The following is a 6,813-nucleotide window of genomic DNA, read 5'->3' as shown; positions in this document are numbered from 1 at the left end:
GCCGGATTGGCCAACTATAGCTGGCCAAACGGGCCGGGCCAAACAGGCCAGCCCGCGAGCACGCCGGCACGGCCCGCTATGGGCCAGGCACGGCACGGGCTAAACGGGCCGTGCCCGGCACGCGGCACGCCTTGGGCCGTGCCTGGGCCTGGAGCCTGGGCACGCGGGCCGGCACGGCACGGCCCGTTTAATTTTTTTATATAATTTTCAGATTTTTTTATATATTTATATCTAAAATACAGACCAATAGGCCTAAAAAACAGCCCAACATGCTGAATATGTGCAGCCCAGCGTGCTAAACGGGCCATCAGGCCGGCCCGTTTACTAATCAGGCCATGCCTGGGCCAAGGAGCAGCGCCCGTGGGCCGGCCCGGCACGACCCGGCTATTAAACGTGCCATGGCGGGCCGTGCCGGGCCAGGCACGATTAGCACAGGTTGGGCCGTGCCGTGCCGGGCCGGCCCGTTTGGCCAGGTATATGGCCAACCCTATCCATCAACCCCCCTCTGCCTCCAGCCTCGCATCCCTCCTCCCCTGCCCCCGTCCACAGTGATGAGCGGCTAGGCCGCATCCACGAAAGTAGCATATGGGCCATTGCAACCACCATCGGGAGCGGCCGCCTCCTCTCCTCTCCACCACCAGTGAATGGCGCGGTGTAGGGAGCACCGAGTGCCGTCAAGCACCGCCAATGACCTGGACGCGTATGGCAGCGGTGGCGGCGTTCGCCTCGGCAATTTCGACATCCGAATCAAGGTAAGGAACTCTGCGCCTCCTCCTACCTCACGATCCCTTTTTTCGGGTGCGTCTCCTCCCGTGTCGATCTACTTCGTTAGTTGCCTCTCACCCCTCACGCCTTGTGGCCCTGCCAGGAGTGGCGGCGCAAGAACACGACGCTGCACGGGATCGAACCAGAGGGATGTGATCCACCCTGTCCAGAGGGTCATTTCTGTGTGTGGTTAGGGTAAGGATCTACGTGCTCTTCCACCGGATCGATTTCGCGCCTCCATTGCTTGCGTTATCTACTCATTCATGCTCTCCTCTTCTTATTTCGTTTTCATCTTCTGGTTTGCTGCTTTGTCTTCTCCTGTGCGTTTGTTCCAAGGTGAGCCTCTTTCTTTCTCCGGTGCTTTTGACCTGCTCGATAGAATGCCTGTGTGGCTGCAAGCTATTTTCTTCCTTGGGTTAGGTTCCTTTTGGTTTCTTGCATAGTTCAAAAAAGCGCTAGACGTTAATTGTGCGTTTTGCCAGCGGCTTGCGCTTTACTGACTAAAGCACATGCTTATGCGCAATTATGCGCGAATTAAATGTAGTTATGCGCAATGCGTTTTGCCAACGCCTAGAGCCTAGGCGCGCTTTTTTAACTATGATTTCTTGACAAACATGTGAATTTTTCTCTGAGTGGAAAAAAACGGGTGGTGAAGAGGAGAGGAATTGCTTGATATGTTTATGCAGCATGAGATTTCCAAAGTTAGTTTACAACTTGTTAGCCAATTTTGGTTGTCTCTGCTCCAATGACTGATGTTGGATAGATCATACTAATGTGTTGATTTTGTTCCTAGGCTTGTGTAAGTACAAAAGAAGCAGCAGAAGATTGAAAACATCATTCTGTGTGCTGCATGTATGTGATGATTTTGTGACCATCAGGATTGATTTCTTTTATTAAGTGGCTCATCAGATGTTTGAGAAAATGGCCATAAGAGGTTAGCGACTGAGTATACATGCAATGCTTCAGTATTCTCTATTATAAATATAGGCTGTATTTCTTATAATGAACATCTTTATGGTGGATTGTGTAGGATTGATGAAACTTGAAAGAGGTTGTGGTATTTCTAGCAGGTTGAGAGGATAACTCGTGACAGGGTTCAGGTGAAGTAGGAAAGACCCACCATGACCTGCGAGTTAATGGTTTTTGGGGGTATGAACAATTTAATGTGTTATCTCCATTCATAGTTTAGTGTACCTAGCTGTTTTCTTTGCATGTTGAATAATATTGTTGGTACCAGTAGGCCTTTTCCCAGCCCCAGGTAAATATCATGAGGCTACCTGTAAGTTGGAATCCTACAGCTGCCACCCATGGCTCATTTCAAGTAGTAATTTCAGAGTTAATTTTCCTATTGGAGGTGGGATTTCTATTGCCGTTTCTACAGCATGAATGTTCTGTTTCTATCATGGCCATGGTGTTCATGTATGTTTGGAAGAAAACATATTCCATCTTCCTATCTTAATAAAATCAGAACCATCCATATAATAGTCACTTGTGCCACAACAGTTTAGGTTCACAGAGTTTCTAATTTCTAGCTACACATATTTCATAAGTATCCACATCACTATGGTATGCAGCAAACTGAATACAATTTGATATGGTGCTATCAACATGTTCCTTGCAATAAGTTCTGCTTCTGCTAATATACTGCAGCAAACAATGTTCTATATTTAACAAAATTGCCTAGATGATGATATGATCTTTGACAGTGATTGATGATACATCAAGGATTACGAAGTTCTGCTTTTCCTAATATACTGCAGGAAACAATGTTGTATATTTAATTTTTTTGCTGAGATGACGATATCTTTGACAGTGATTGATGATACATCAAGGATGACGAAGTTCTGCTTCTCCTAATATACTGCTGCAAACAATGTTGTATATTTAACAAAATTGCCTAGATGATGATATGATCTTTGACAGTGATTGATGAGGATTACGATGGTCTATATAGATTATCCAATCAGTACATGTGGTCCACTACTCTGGTTGATACACAACCTCAACCAGTGCTGCCTATTTCTTTTTAAACAGGGACAATCTTCCTGTGCAAAATAATTTGGAACAGAGGCACCATGTGTGCTCCGTGCATTTTCAGCTTGAACGCACGGATGTACATGTGCATATATATTTTCACGCACTAGATGCGTGCTATTTTTTTACAACATCCTCTTGTGGTGATTTGGACAAGCAAACAAATAATTGGAAAATTTGACGACCATTGGAGTGCAGCAAAGATGGGAGGAGAATCAGGTCCCACCAGGTGTGTCATTTTGTTTTTCCAAAAAGAAACGCGCCGCTCCCTTTTTAGGGAGGGTATTTCCTAATGCGTACAAGAAATAAATATATGCGGGCTTGCCACTTGTTTACAGAAAACAAGAAAAATACACTAAACAGATAGACAAAAATAGATGGACAAATGAAAGATAGACAAAAATAGATGGACAAATGAACATGGGGGAACACTGCATTTTATTAATATCATTGCATCGTACAAAATACAAGATAATGCTTCCACAGGAATTTTATCCTTTTTTGCCTTCTACATCGCCCTCACGGAGTATCTGACTAGGTGATTGGGTAGTTCAATGATTCCCGGTGCGTTTGCAAGCATCCGGTTAATTATATCTGCGGGATCGAGCCCACGGGATACCTTTGATTAAGCTGCGCTGATGGTGGTCGTCGTGTGCTGGATTGCTCATCCATACGCATGTGATTTTTATGTGAATATTTGTGCGGGTGGCTTTGTTTCGCCAATACCCAGTCACATGTACTATTGACATGTTGGTGCGATCAACAGCATGTGTAGCTAGATGAAGGGGATGACTTTCGCCTCATCGGTGCCCAATCATGTATCGCCCTGATTTTCAGACGCGGACATGTGTAGCTATCGCCTCATCGGTGCCTAGCAACGGTGTGTCCGACCCTATAGGTTTGAGACATGTCAAGAGAACAGTGACCCGGCCTCGTCGGCACTCAGCCGTAGTTTTGCCTAGCCTCGTCGGTATTGACATGTGATGGAAACAATGGTGATGTATGTGTAGCCTTTGGTCTCGTCGACACTCGACCAAGATGTCGATGAAGAAAAATATCACAAATGCATATTAGGCGGTGCTTGCAACAAAGTGTATATTAAACTCGCATGCGCGTGGGAGCAAGATTAATGTCAGATTATTTCCTCGCCTCCTCGTAAGAGGCAGAAACAATATAGAGATTAGTCTCACCTCCTCGTAAGGGGCGAAACTAATTTAGTGTTACAGAACTCGCCTCCTCGTGAGGGGCGGAACTACAACAATATTTGACTAATCTTGCATCCTCGTGGCAAAATCAGTGTAATGATTCGTTCCACCTCCTCGTAAAGGGCACACATAGGGATTAATCTCATCTCTTCGTAAGGGACGAAATCAACGTAATGAGCTCGCCTCCTCATGAGGGGCGTAACTTGACTAATCTCGCCTCCTCGTAAGGGATGAAATTAGTGTAATGATCCGCCTCCTCATAAGCGGCGGACGTAAGGATTAATGTCACCTCCTTGTAAGGGGGAAATCAATGCGGTAATCAGTCTGCCTCCTCGTGAGGGGCGCCACGAATTTTGATGTTATGGAGCTCGCCTCCTTGTGAGGAGCTGCACTTCAACAATATTGTATTGACTCCGTATTTGGCTTGGCCACATACGCTCGTCACGGTTTGTACGAAGTAACGGTGAGCTATTCTTGTAGGAGTAGACATCCCGTGCTTGTCGCACAAGTAGCAGCCCTTGGTCCCCAGATTAATCGGAGACGAGTTGACGCGAGGCGTTTTTCCCCTGCCCTAGCCGCCGCCACAACCAGGCGACTAGGGAGGCGAATCTTCTTCCACCGATCTCCATCGGCCAAGAAGTTGGCCCCCTCTCCCTCCGGCTGCTGCTCCGGCAGCAGGAGGGAGGGGGGACCCCGTTTCTCCGCTCAGTAGTTAGGGTTTGGATTTGTAGGTGTGGTGCGTCATTGGGGTGGTGGGAGCGACGCCCGGGCGAATAAATCTGCCTCAACTTCACTCTCACACTGGTGGTGCTCATCATGGCGGCGTCTCGGAGTTGATGGCATCGTGTGTTTGCCGATCGACGTTAGGGTTCATGGATGGTGTCGGCGAGGCGGCGGCGGTGACTCCATCAGGTGTGTCTCTCCTTCTGCTCTGTCCCCATTGCTACGGCGTTATCTCCGACGTCATGGTGGAGCAGGGAGGTTTTGTCGTCCAGGAGTACGCGCAGACGATTGTCTATGCAAGTGACAGCTGGAAGATGGTGTATCTTGTGTTGGGTTTGTGGCTGAAAGCTGACAGTTCTGGTTTCCTCCTCTGATGTCATAGTCGCGTGGGGGGGTGGTCAGTTCTGGAGTTCGATGGCGTGTCCGGGGACATGTTGCCCCAGTCTGATTCTTTTAATGGCAATGGTTCTGCTTCAAGCAAACTACTTTGGAGGTCCGTAAAGCTGCTGATTAGTGATGGAGCCGTGTCGAGCTCGTGTGAAGAGGTGATCTGTCTCCTTTTCCTTAGTGGAGAGGGACAGGCACTGGTTTTTTGCATAGGATTATCCTATGTTTTTAGTCCTGTAACGTCGATGTTCACGTGGCTTGTAACTGAATCTTTATTTTGTTAATGAGACACGTATTATCATATAAAAAAAGACATCCCGTGCTTGTTTGTATTTTGCACTTGGATTCTGCCGCACCGGAAAGTCATGATTCGGGTGTCACTTCGATGGAGGAATTTATCCTTGCATCTGTCTTTCTGACGACACCGATCGGTTTGGCAACATGATCCATGATGACGAACATGCTTGTGTCGCGGAGTATTTCTTAATAAAGAAAATTAAGGAGAGGAGACTTGAGGGTAAAGCTCACCAGTAAAGAAGAGTATCAAGTGCCCCGGCATGTTGGCCACAATGGCGGAGCTGCGGGTATTCCTGGGTATTTCCTGGAATATCAAAGAATTTTGTGCAAATTTTTTTTACTACATATATAGATATACGATGTAGACTGACTTGGCCCAGCCGATGCCCAGCCCAAACACAGCAATGCAGCGACGCGGGGCGCCAGACAGGAGCGACCGGGTGTCTGGTCTCGCGTGCGAGTAGTAGACCAAAATCGAATCCCCTTTCCCGTTTCCCTAACCTAGCGCTAGCTGAGGCTCCGGCAGCGGCGGCGAGCGATTCTGGTCCGGCGGCCGGCCTTCTCCTCTCGCCTCTCCCTCAGTTCCTCCCCTCCACCCCGGCCATCTCCCTCCCCTCCCCAGGTCCCTTCTCCTCCGTCCGGCCCTCTCCTCCGCAAGGCCGGTAGGCCGCCAGTCCGCCTCCGGCTTCGCCAGCGCGGCGGCTGCCGGCAGCGCCCTCCATCGACAGTCCGGCCTCGGTTCAGCGCCGTCCAGCAGCAGCAGGCAGCAGGTCCAGTGACAGCATCGTCCAGCAGTAGCAGGCAGCAGGTCCGGCCTCGGTTCCTCACTTCCTATGTTTCTTTCCCTCTGTTTCTAACAAATCTGTAGTTTATTCAGTGAGTGCTTGTAAATTTAAATGCAGTAAACTGAAATTGCAATAACTTCCTTTACTATGTGATTCATTTCTTGTTTACTATGAAAATTGAAGTGTTTGTCCCATGTACATTAGGCCATGCCACATTGTCACTTTCACTGATTTCTATTTTGTTTATGTGATTGTCATGCAGATGAAGAAGAAGGGTGTTAGCATATTTGAAATGTGGGACAAATCTTCAAAGACAAGGAAAATAACTTCTACATCCACACCAACTTCTCTTTCCATTGAGGTTGAGAGCAATCTGCAGCTAGCAATAGTGCAAAGACACGACTAAGCTCCGCAACCGGAGAGGGAGACAACTCCAATTGTAGAAGATGATGAAGCGGTCGATGAAGATGATGAATCAATGCCCCAATTTGAAGCAGATTTGGCAGCTCTGGAACGTGATCCCGGCTAGATTGAAGAGGCATATTGGTGCTGTTAGTAGTGCTCACACTGAAGCTCAAAAAAAGTATGATATGTTCACTAAATAAAGGAAATTTTCT

General features: G+C 47.7%; 1 long non-coding RNA gene across 1 annotated transcript; it reads left to right on the top strand.

Annotated features, from left to right (window-relative positions):
- Positions 1–664: 664 nt before the first annotated feature.
- On the top strand, positions 665–2,112 carry LOC119322052. Its single transcript, XR_005155362.1, has 4 exons — positions 665–752; positions 869–960; positions 1,559–1,699; positions 1,796–2,112. It is a non-coding gene; the product is annotated as an uncharacterized LOC119322052 (long non-coding RNA).
- The last annotated feature ends 4,701 nt before the right edge of the window (positions 2,113–6,813 follow it).

Source organism: Triticum dicoccoides, chromosome 6B (genome assembly GCF_002162155.2).
Source record: "Triticum dicoccoides isolate Atlit2015 ecotype Zavitan chromosome 6B, WEW_v2.0, whole genome shotgun sequence".
In the NCBI taxonomy this organism is placed as follows: Eukaryota; Viridiplantae; Streptophyta; class Magnoliopsida; order Poales; family Poaceae; genus Triticum; species Triticum dicoccoides.
This window is presented reverse-complemented; position numbering and strand designations above follow the sequence as displayed.